The sequence below is a fragment of the Balaenoptera acutorostrata genome, chromosome 4 (genome assembly GCF_949987535.1).
Source record: "Balaenoptera acutorostrata chromosome 4, mBalAcu1.1, whole genome shotgun sequence".
NCBI lineage: Eukaryota > Metazoa > Chordata > Mammalia > Artiodactyla > Balaenopteridae > Balaenoptera > Balaenoptera acutorostrata.
Genome location: NC_080067.1, coordinates 22,182,989 through 22,195,230, shown reverse-complemented (window position 1 = coordinate 22,195,230; position 12,242 = coordinate 22,182,989). Strand labels below are relative to the sequence as shown.

The following is a 12,242-nucleotide window of genomic DNA, read 5'->3' as shown; positions in this document are numbered from 1 at the left end:
TGCTGGGATGGGCCTGTGGTACCTGAAACCTGAATCTGCAAGGGTGAGTCTGGATCCTGGGTCTCTGGGGGTTGGCCAGTGTTGAGGTCTACTGGGGTTTGTTGGAACCTGGGTTTCCAGGGTTGGTTTGGCACTGGGATGAGTCTGAGGCCACAGGGGCTGGCTTGGTGCTGGGTGAGTCTGGAGGATGGGTCGGCAATATCCTACCTGGAGTCTGGGGTTGCAGGGGCTGGCCTGGTGCTGGGGTGAGCTTGGAACTCGAATACAGGGGTGAGTTTGGAGCCTGGGGACACGGGGGCTGAACTGGTGCTGAGGTGGGCCCAAAGGTTGGGTCTTTTGGTGCTGCCCTGGAATCCTTAGCTCTTGTGAAGGTATTTTTGTTCATGGATAGTTGTTCAATTGGTATTTCTGTTAGGGGATGAGCAATGGAAACTTATATCTCACCCTCTTGCTGCCATCACTCTCTTATGGCTGAATTTTAAAATTACCATGTAAATCTTATATTTCAATTTCTAGTTATGTTGGACTTTTTGGATTGGCTTTCTAATTTTCATATCTTGTCTCTATATTATATTACTTCAATTTTGGGGTTCTTTTTGGGAGGTCTACCTAGCTTTATCTTCTGAACATTGTTTTTTTTTTTCCTGCTATCATAATTTTGATTTTCCAGAGTTCTTTTTTGGTTCCATGAATGTTTCTTTTATAAAAAGTACCATTCTGTTCATGTTCTATGAATTTCATTTTTTCTCTTATCTCTGAGGCTACTAGTAACAGTGTATTTGTTGTTTTTGCTGAAGGTTTCTTCTCCCTGAATTCTGTTTCATCCAAGTTACTTTCCCCCCACTTCTATCTGTTTGGTCTCTATCTTTTATGTAAGAAGCTGTACTTAGGTATTTACTGATCCTTTGTTCTCTGCTCATATTTAAGAGTAGATGCTAAAAAGCTGACTGGAAGTTCTGGCTTATGGGTTTGTTGACTCTGAGCTTTACTGTAAAATGATCTGCCTGGGTTCTTTCCTTGGGGCTGAGCCAATGTCAAATTTTCAGGTCTTTATTCTTTCGCTGGCCAGATTCTCCAGAAAAGCATCTTTTTGTCTCCTGCCTAGAGGTTCAGGACAGGTTGCCTAGATTCTGAAAGTTGAGTAAGGAATGAAGACTGGGCATCTTAGCTTTCAGTAAGGATACACTCATTTCATCTGTTTTCACTATGGTAGCCCTACCTTCAATTGTGCCCAGTGCTCCCCAGTCCAGAGGCCCTCTATTTTATACTCTTGAGGGAATAAAGCACAGTCTCCCAGCAGCAGTCGCCTGCCTGGGTAGAGGAGATGACCTGGAGATCAGCTGTTTCCTTAAAGAAACTTTCTATAAACTCTCCTCATTTTTGGTTCTATCTTTATCCCACCCCTACTTCCAACGTTCCCGGTACCCCAAAGTCCTGACTGTTTGGAGGTTTTTGTGATATATCCAGTTGCTTCTTTGTCTTTTCCTATAGTGGCTTAGGTTTCAGGTAGTGTGCTAAATTTATTTACTTTCTGGTTTCCAAATCCTTATTTTTTTCTCCTTTTTTCCTTTGTTATTATGGATTTATTCCTTAAAAAAATCTCTGTACTGTCATTTTAGTGGAATTTCAAGAGGGACTAAAAGTACTATATGTGGGTAAGTTGCTATCTTCATTCAGAAGCTTACCCACACTTTACTATGGCCACTTTATCATATAGCAATGTCACTTATAGTAGCAAGTATAGCCATGCCACTAATTCATCATAGAATATGAAGCTAATAGCATTAGTTGGTAACAGGGAACAATATTTTTCTATAAAGAGCCACAGATTCATGGTAATTTAAAACTTCTCGAGAAGGTTCTAAGAGACTCTTGGTTAAATTACCATTTGTAGGCCTTAAGCTATACTGAGAAACTCTATACACTTAATGGTTTTAAAAAATCTCTTTTGAGGAGAAAAAGGTGAAAATAACTAAGGTATGACTATTAATTGTTTTCAAGTAAGTCACACTAAGATCTGTAATGCACCTGTATTCCAAAAGATAAAGTTTACATTACTGCTTAAACTGTAATACTTGCAAAATTCTTTTCAGAAATCTATTTTTAAAATTGTACCAGCTTGATGTTTAACATTACCATCAAAGAACAGAGGAGACATTCACTGGAGCCAATGAACATGAGGTAATAGAGTTTGGCTGTCATATCACATCTACTCTCAGGGTTTTAATACTGCCCCACTTTGAAACATGATTTCATGATTTGTGATTGTGAGAAAAACCTTGAGGAGACAGACCTGATTTCTTGATTGTGAGAAAAACCTTGAGGGTACAGACTTCATGAGCAGAGGGCTACAATAAATGTGGTAATATGTGGCTCTTTTACCACTGTATCATTAGTCTGTAAGTAATAATGTTTTGAATAGTACAAAAAGAAGCAGTAGACTGTCCTCTGGTCTTTAAGGCCTCTTGGTGTCTTGAAATTCCTTCTTACTTATCTTAGGATAATAGAAATTAGGACAATAGGAAGGAAGTACCTCTTGATTTTGGCAATTATCTAATAGGACTTTAGTGAAAAGCAACTTATTTTACCGAGAAATATAAACTAAAGTCAGTTGCATTTTCAATTAAGAACTAAGATAAAAGAGTCTATAAAATAAATAAAGCTAAACCATATACTTCAGTTCTTTGTAATAGCTCATAAAAGAGAAACAAAACTAGAACACAAAGAAAGAGACAAATAAACTGCCTCAATATTTGCCAAAGTCACATAAGAGCTGCCTTTAAATATAATGTTTGAAAGAATATCGTGTAGTAGATGAATCTGATGTAATTATGTGAGTATTAGAGAGCATAAAAAGGATCAATACACAAAGAAGAGAAAATGTTTTAAGGCTCAGAGCTGGAAAAATAAAATCATATACCTCAGTAGATAACTATTTGTCCCCGGAAGTTTAGAAGCAGGGGCTACTGGATGGTTAAATACTTATAGGACATGTTCAGAGGGAATTTTCTTATTGAAAGTAATAGATACTCTCTAAAGTTTTTTCCGATGCAGATTTAATTTTTTTTCTTTCCTCTGTTCTTTTTAACAAAGGTAATATTTTCTTAGGTCTAGAAGTAATGACTATTCATTGCAAGAAAACTGGAAAACAGAAAAGCACACAAAAGGAGTAACTACCCAGAGAGAACCAGTGTTAAATTTTTGCTATATTTGCCACCAATTTTTGGTTTTAAAGCATAATTATATTCATTAAAGACTGTACTTGTACAATTATAGACATAAACAAGATTACCTTTTGGCCTTGTTCACAGGCTGAATGAAATTAACTTCTGGACCAGAAATGTCTTATCCCTGATATAAACTCCAATAAGCTATTGCAGAAACAAGTTACGGGGAACTTCGTTATTACTTAGGGATTAACTAAATGTATATTCCTTTGTATATTCAGTATACATATTTTAGCACCTACTACTTTCAAAGGCACTGGCCTAGTGTCCTCAGACATAAAGGTGAATGAGATAGTTGCTGGAGAGGACACCTAGTCAGAAGACCAAGGTAGAAGAAGAATGTGATAAACAGCCAGACCAGAGGGGTGGTTAAAGGACATACCAAAAGAGGGTTGGTTGCAAGAGCCTGTCCACAAAAAATAATCTATCCAAAGATGCTTTCCATATCTAACCCTGACAGGACCAGGCATAGGAAAGACTCAAGATCACAATTTTTTACGTAGTATTTTACACAGCACTTATCACACTTCAGTGAGTATATTACTTCTTTCATGAAATACATTTTTTTCTACCCATGTCATTCATAAGCCACAAATCTGATTTCTACTATGTTTTAAATAAGTGTTTGATTTTGATGTATAGATATTTTCTTCATTACTTTAAAACTGAGGTTTAACTGTCTTCTGATCACATTCTGCTTTTGTAAGATAATGTGAAGCACTGAGAACAAATACTCTGGGTGCCTAGTAAGTGCTAGTAGAAGCCAAGGAGACAAATTAGGCCAATGCCTAATTTTGAGTCTCTTAAGCAATAAGGAATTTCAGGACACCAAGAGAACGCTCTTTTAGGGATTCCATAGCCTAGTTGGTAAGAAGACAGACATGCAAACATGCTGTCTCACATAATAGGCCATACATTATAGTGATAAACAGTCCAGAATTTGGAGTGATACAGACCTGGACTTGAATCCAAGCTAGGTCACTTTGTATGTGTGCAATCTCTCAGAGCGTCTGTTTCCTCAACTGTAAAATGGGAACACTGACACCTAAACTCATAGTGATATGAAGATTAAACAAGCCATCATATATGAAACAGTTGTTACCTGGCAAAGAATAAAGCCTCAGCAACATGTTAGCTGTTAGGTAGGAGAAAGGCAACATGCAAGGCAGAAAAGGGGCACAAAAGAAAGCTTTTGACTTAAAAACCTCTTTTGGCAATATTTCTATAAGTAAAGATACACTTATGTATCTCGAGATATGAAAAGTTGATCTGAAGGGTTCTGCTTCTGGTAATGATGAACTAAGTGTTTTGGATTAACCCTCCCACTGAGAAAATCTGCAGTAAAAATCCTTTTTGAAGGCACTGGACTATTAACAGGGCAGTGAAGAACTATGGTGTCCAGATGTAGAAGGAAATCCAGAAAGGAGGAGCCTAGCATTTGTGACCATCTTTCCCTTGGGGCATCTGCTGATTTTGGAAGAGGGGCCTGAGAGGTTGAGAAGTTGAGCTTTCACTTGCTAGTATTCTGTTAATGATTTTTGGGTCTATCTTCATGAGGGATGTTGGTCTGTAGTTTTATTTTCTTGTATGTGTCTGTCTGGTTTTGGTATCAAGGTAATGCTGTTTTCATAAAATAAGCTGGAAATTGTTCCCTCCTTTTCTATTTTCTGGAAGAAGTAGTACAGAGTTTGATATTTCTTCTTCAGATGTTTGGAAGAATACAGTAGTGAAATTATCTGGGCTGAGAGGTATCTTTTTCAGAAAGTTTTAAACTATGAATTCAATTTTCTTTAATAGATACAAGACTATTCAGGTTATGTATTTCTCCTTGGACAACTTTTGTTAACTTGTGACTTTAATGGAATTGGTCCATTTCATTTAAGTCACCACATTTACGTGTGTTTATGTCATTCATAGTATTCCTTTATCTTTTGAATATCTAATTTCTCTTGATACATTCTTTTGGACCCAAGGATTATTTAGAATTGTGTTCTTTAATTTCCAGTTGTCCTTCTCTTATTGAGTTTTACATTAATTCCTTTATGGTCAGAGAATATACTTTGTATTATCTCAACTCTTCTTCTTTTTAAACAGCTTTATTGAGATATATTTCCCATATCATACAATTCATCCATCTAAAATGTATAGTCAAATGCTTTTCAGTATATCCAGAGAGTTGTATAACCATCACCACAATTAACTTTTATCACATCCAAAAAGAAACCCCATACCTAGTAGCACTTATACGTCATTCCCTGCCCCACCCCTGCCTCTCCAGGTCCCTCATGGCCTAGGCAACTACTAACGTACCTTCTGTATCTATAGATTTACCTATTTTGGACAACTCACATAAATGTATTCATACAATATGTAGTCTTTTGTGATTGATGTCTTTTAATCTGCATAATGTTTTCAAGATTCAACTATGTTGTAGTATGTAGCACTTCATATTTTTTTATTGCTGAATATTAGATTATATGGATATATCACATTTGTTTTTCCATTCATTAATTGATAGACATTTGGGTGTTCCCGTATTTTGGCTACTGAAAATAGTGATGCTATGAAACTTGTATGGGTGTACAAGTTTTTGTGTGGATATGTTTTCATTTCTCTTGGGTATATTCCTAGCAGTGGAATTTCTGGGTCATATGGTATCACTATAACCATTTGAGGAACTGTCAGTGTTTTCCATAGTGGCTGCTGCATTTTACATTCCCAATAGCAGTGTATGAGGGTTCCCATTTCTCCACATCTTTGCCAACACTTGTTTATTATCTGACTTTTTATTCATAGCTATCCCAGTGGGTGTAAAGTGGTATCTCACTGTGGTTTTGATTTGCATTTCTTTGATGATAGTGATATCAAGAATCTTATGTGCTTATTGGCTGTATAGATATCTTCTTTGGAGAAATGTCTATTCAGATCCTTTGCTCATTTTAAAATTGAGTAATCTGTCTTTTTATTATTGAGTTGTGTTATTTATATATTCTAGATCCAAGTTATGTATCAGATATATCATCTAAAAATATTTTCTCCCATGCTGTGGGTTATCCTTTATGTTCTTGATGTTGTTTTTTGAAGCATAAATTTTTAAAATTTTGATGAAGTCCAATTCATTCATTTTTTTCTTTTGTTGTTTGTGGTTTTGGTGTCATCTAAGAAACTGCATCTGACCAAGGTCGTGAAAATTTACTCCTATACTTTCTTCTGAAAGTTTTTATAGTTTTAGCTCTTACATTTAGGTCTGTGATCCATTTGAGCTAATTTTTTTGTATAACATGAGGTAGGGGTCCAAATTCATTCTTTTGCATGTGGATATCCAGTGTCCAGCACCACTTGTTACAAGACATTTTTTCCCCCATTGAATTGTGTCTTAAGATCCTTGTTGAAAATCAGTTACCATAAATGTGAGGATTTACTTCTGGACTCCTAATTCAATTCCATTTATCTGTATGTCTGTCTTTATGCTAGTATTTTATATGGTCTTTACCTCAGCTTTGTATATTTTGAAATCAGAAAGTATGAGTCCTATAATCTTATTCTTTTTCAAGATTGTTTTGGTTACCCTGATCCTTTTGTTTTTTCATATTAATTCAAGATAATTTCCATTATTGCAAAAACAACAACAAAAAAAGTAGCTGAGATTTTGTTAGGAATTGCTTTGAATCTATAGATCAGTTTGGGAAGTATTGCCATGCTAACAATATTAAGCCTTCTGATCCATGAACATGGGATATCTTTGTTTCATTTAGATCTTCCTTAGTTTCTTTCAACAATATTTTATAGTTCTCACAGTATAAGTTTTATGCTTCTTTTGTTAAATTTATTCCTAGGTATTTTATTCTTTTTGCTGCTATTATAAATGGAATTATTTTCTTAATTTCATTTTTGGATTTTTCATTGTTCATGCACAGAAACAATTGATTTTTGTAAACATATTATGTATTATATCAATCTTGTAAACTGATTTTGTAAATTGAAATTAACCTTTATTATGTTCTAACAGTTTCTTGGTTGATTTCTTAGGATTTCCTGTATATAATATCATATTTAACTTTGTAGTTTTTGGGACTTCCCTGGTGGTGCAGTGGTTAAGAATCCACCTGCCAACACAGGGGACACAGGTTCAAACCCTGGTCCAGGAAGATCCTACATGCTGCGGAATAACTAAGCCCGCGTGCCACAACTACTGAGCCTGCACTCTACAGCCCGCAAGCCACAACTACTGAGCCTGTGTGCCACCACTATTGAAGCTCACAAGCCTACAGCCCGTGCCCCGCAACGAGAAGCCCGCACACCGCAACAAAGAGTAGCCCCCGCTTGCCACAACTAGAGAAAGCCTGTGCACAGCAATGAAGACCCAACACAGCCAAAAATAAATAAATTAATTAATAAATTTATAAAGTTACATTAAAAAATAATTTTCCTTCTTCCTTTCCAATTTGTAAGCTTTTTATTTCATTTTCTTGCCTGATAATCCTGTCTAGGGTCCAGTGTTGAATAGAGCAGACATCCTTGTCTTTTTCCTGATCTTAGGAAAATAGCATTCAAACTTTCACCATTAACTAGTTGTTAGCTGTAGGTTTTTCATAGATATGCTTTATCTGGTCAAGGAAATTCCTGTCCATGTTTAATCTGTGTTTTTTTTGTTTTTTTAAAATCATGAAGCAATGTTGAACTTTTTCAACTGCTTTTTCTGAGACTACTGGGTTGATCATGTGGTTTTTATCCTTTGTTCTATTAATATGATGTGTGACATTGTTTGGTTTTTAGATGGTAAACTAACCTTGCATTTTTGGGATAAGTCTCACTTAGTCATGGTATATAATCTTTTTCATATTTTGCTAGATTAAGTTTCCTAATTTTGTTGAGTATTTTTGTATCTATATTCATAAAGGATAGTGGTTTACAGTTTTCTTGTAATGTTTTGTCTGGTTTTGGTATCTGGGTAATACTGGCCTTATAAAATGAATTTGTAAGTGTTCCTTCCTCTTTTATTTTTTCAAAGAGTTTGTAAAAAACTTATTTTTTTAAAAGTGTTTGGTAGCATCCTTTAGTGAAGCCACCTCAGCCTGGGACTGTTTTTCTTATTCAGATTTTTAATTTCTTCTTGAACCAGTTCAGCAGTTTGGCTCTCTCTAGGAATTTGTTCATTTTGTCTAAGTTACCTAATTTGTTAGCATAAAGTTGTTATATATAATATATATATATATATACTATAATCCTTTTCATTCCTTTATGGTCAGTAGTCATGTTCCCTCTTAATTCTGACCTTAATAATTTGTATGTTCTTTTTTTTTGATCAGTATAGCTAAAGCCTTATCAACATTACTGATATTTTCAAAACAACTGACTTTTGGCTCCACTGACTTTCTCTACTGTTTTCCTATTCTCTCATTTATCAATTTTAATCTCTTTTTTTTTTTCTGTTTGCTATACTTCATTTGCTCTTGTTTCCCAGTGTCTAAAAGTGGAAGGTTAGGTTATTGATTTAAGACATTTCTTCTTTTTCAATAGATGGATTTACAGCTTCATCCCATAAGTCTTGGTATACTATGTTTTCCTTTTTGTTCATCTTAAAGTTTTGGTATGTTGTTTCTTCATTTTCCTTCATTTCAAATTATTTCCTAATTTCCTTTAGGTATGCTTCTTTGATCCATTGGTTATTTAAGCAGTGTGTTGTTTCTGCATATTTGTGAATCCTCAAATTTCTTTCTGTTAATTTTATTCCATTGTGGTCAGAGAACATAATTTGTGTAATTTCACTTATTATATTTTTTGAGGCTATTATATGGCCTACCACATACTCTATCCTGGAGAATGTTCCATGTGCACTTGAGAAGAATATATTGATATATTCGGCTGTTCTTAGGTGGGGAGTTCTATAGATATGTGTTAGGTCCAGTTGATTTATAGTTTTGTTTATAGTGTTATTCATGACTTTTATTTCCTTGTTGATCTTCTTCCTGACTGTCCATCACTGAAAGTGGGGTACTGAAGTCTCCAAATATTGTTGAATTATTTACTTCTCCTTGCAATTCTGTCAGTTTTTGTTTCATGTATTTTTAGGGTTCTGTGTTGTTACGTGCATATATGTTTGTAATGTCTTTCTGTTGGATTGACCCTTTTATGAAATAGAATGTCCTTGTCTCTAGTAACAATTTTTGTTTTGAAGTCTATGTCCTCTGATATTTATATAGCCACTCCAGGTTTCTTAGATTGTTGTTTGCATGGCATATCTAGATCCTTCCTTTTCCTTTCCCCCCCCCCCCGTATCTTTAAATCTAATCTGTCTCATATAGACAGCACAGAATTGTATCCAAAAAACATTTTTTTTTGATCCAGTCTGAAAATCTCTGCGTTTTGATGAAACAATTAATCCATTCACATTTAATGTTATTATTGTTATAGTTGGACTTATGTCTGCCATTTTACTTTTTGTTTTTTATGTGTCTTGGAGTTTTTCCTCTATTTTTCCTTTATTGCTTTCTTTTACATTTAAGTGAATATTTTCTAAGTGGGACACTTTAACTCTTTTAATGATTTTTTTTTACTATGTATTTTTGAGTTAATTTCCTGCTGTTTGCTCTAGGGCTTACCATATACATTTTAACTTCTTAGAATTACTTCAGATTTATACTTAATTCCTGTGAGATACTGAAACACTCCTATATAACTATTCCCTCATCCCTCTTTTTTATGCTATTGTTATATATATCACATCTCTATATACTACCAACCCAATAATACATTGTCCTAATTATTACGGTATATAATTTATGTTTTTTAAAGAAGCTGATAGAAGAAAGGCGAGCAAGTATATATTCATGTTTGTTATATAAAGCTTCTTTATTATCATTTATATCATTTGTTCCTATGGGATAATAGGAGGAAAAGATGGGAAGTATTTGAGGAAAGCTTTTTCATAATTAAGTAAATATGAAAGATAAAAGATTGAAATTGAGAGGGTTAACAGAACACCAAAAAGGCAAGAAATGGAAAAATGCACAGCCTTCAAACCTTCGGAAATTTAGGTAATTAAAACCATCTAAACATTCAAAGTAATGGATTAATGGTAAATTATAAACATGCACACTTACTGGCATAGAAATATACTCTTACGTGAAGAAGTGTATCACAAAACTGTATACTAAATGATACAATGATTTCTCACTTGGTGCAGAGAGAAAGAGAGAGGAGGAGGAGTGAAAGGAGGGGATGGAGGGGAATGACGAGGGAGGAGGAGGATGAGGTAGGAGGACATATACCAAAATGTTAACTATGGGTCAAGGAATTATGAATGAATTTTATATTAAGGTTTCTGAATGTATGTATTTTTAAATTTTTAATACTTAATGTATATTTGTGATAAAACGATAAACTTAAAAAATTAATCCAGCAGAAATGAGCAAAAAACATGAAAAGGCAAGTCACCTAAGATGAAATAAAAATGGCCAAAAATGTATGAAAAAAATTCAGCCTTGGGACTTCCCTGGTGGCACAGTGGTTAAGAATCCTGCTGCTAATTCAGAGGACACGGGTTCAATCCCCAGTGTGGGAAGATCCCATGTTGCTTAGAGCAACTAAGCCTGTGTGCCACAACTACTGAGCCTGTGCACCACAACTACTGAAGCCTGCATGCCCTAGAGCCTGCGTGCTGCAACTACTGAGCCCATGTGCTGCAACTACTGAAGCCCGCGTTCTCTAGGGCCCACGTGCCACAACTACTGAGCCATCGTGCTGCAACTACTGAAGCCCGCGCACCCTAGGGCCTGTGCGCTGCAACTACTGAGCCTGCGTGCTGCAACTACTGAAGCCCACGTGCCTAGAGCCTGTGCTCTGCAACAAGAGAAGCCGTCACAATGAGAAGCCTGCACAGTGCAACAAAGAGTAGCCCCCGCTCACCACAACTAGAGAAAGCCCGCATGCAGCAACGAAGACCCAAAGCAGCCAAAAAAAAAAAAAAAAATTCAGTATGTCTTAAAAAAAAAATTCAGCCTCACTAGCAATCAAAGAAATGCAAAAAAGATAATACTGAATTCTTATCAAATTCGAAAATATTTTTAAGAGGAAGATACCTAGTGTGAATAAGGGTTATAGGAAATATGATCAATACTTTGTTGATAAAGGTATAAAATGATACAGTTTTTCTGAAAATCAATTTAATAGTTTTTATAAATGCTCTTAAAAATGTCTACACCCTTTAACCTAGCAATTCCTTTCCTGGGGAATTTATTTTAAGGAAAAATATAGTGGATGTTACAACTATTTAGCTAAAACTACTAGAGGATATTAGGAGGTAACATTCCAAAGGATTAAATCTAATCCTATGGAATTAATTAACCTACATGTCCAAAGAGTATGTAAAACTTTATATGAAAAAGACTGTACAACACATACCAATTTTTAAGTGTCTTTTTCTGAGTGTTAGAATTATCAGTATTAAAATTTATTTTCTTCTGCTTTAGCCATGTTTTCTAAGTTGTCTACAATGAACAACAAATTACTATCTTTGAAATGGACAACATGCTGCCCATGAAATAGATTAGCTTTATTTCCATTTCAATGATTTCCAAACCATATATCCAACATTTAGATAACTTTTTGAACTAACATGCAGACAGCTGAGTCAGTAATACCAGCAAGCAGCATCAGGGACTGCAGACTCTCCCTCCCTTGGTACTGAGCAGAAGCTATGTGCAGGACACTGTGTTACACAAGCTAGGAATAAAAAGAAGAGAAGGACACAAAAATCTATGTCCCTCTCTTCTTTTTATTCCTAGCTTGTGTAACACAGTGTTACAGAGGTGTAAGAAACAGATGGCTAAACTCACAGCGACAAATCAAGGTATGCCAAGGAAAGGGAGAGATGATTCTAACTGGGAGGATGAGGGCGTGTTCTCATATACTAGTCATCCACAATTTGCTCTTCTTTCCTCTCCAATTTACTACTGAACAAGGAAGATCATGAAACAACTAAAATCCACAGTATCTATCCCCACATTCCATATA

The 12,242-nt window shown here is 35.3% G+C and overlaps 1 protein-coding gene across 5 annotated transcripts in view; it reads right to left on the bottom strand.

Moving 5' to 3' along the window:
• Window positions 1-12,242, bottom strand: part of PPP2R3A (protein phosphatase 2 regulatory subunit B''alpha) — a 218,861-nt gene that overhangs the window by 54,826 nt on the left and 151,793 nt on the right. The gene's annotated exons all lie outside the window — the stretch shown is intronic.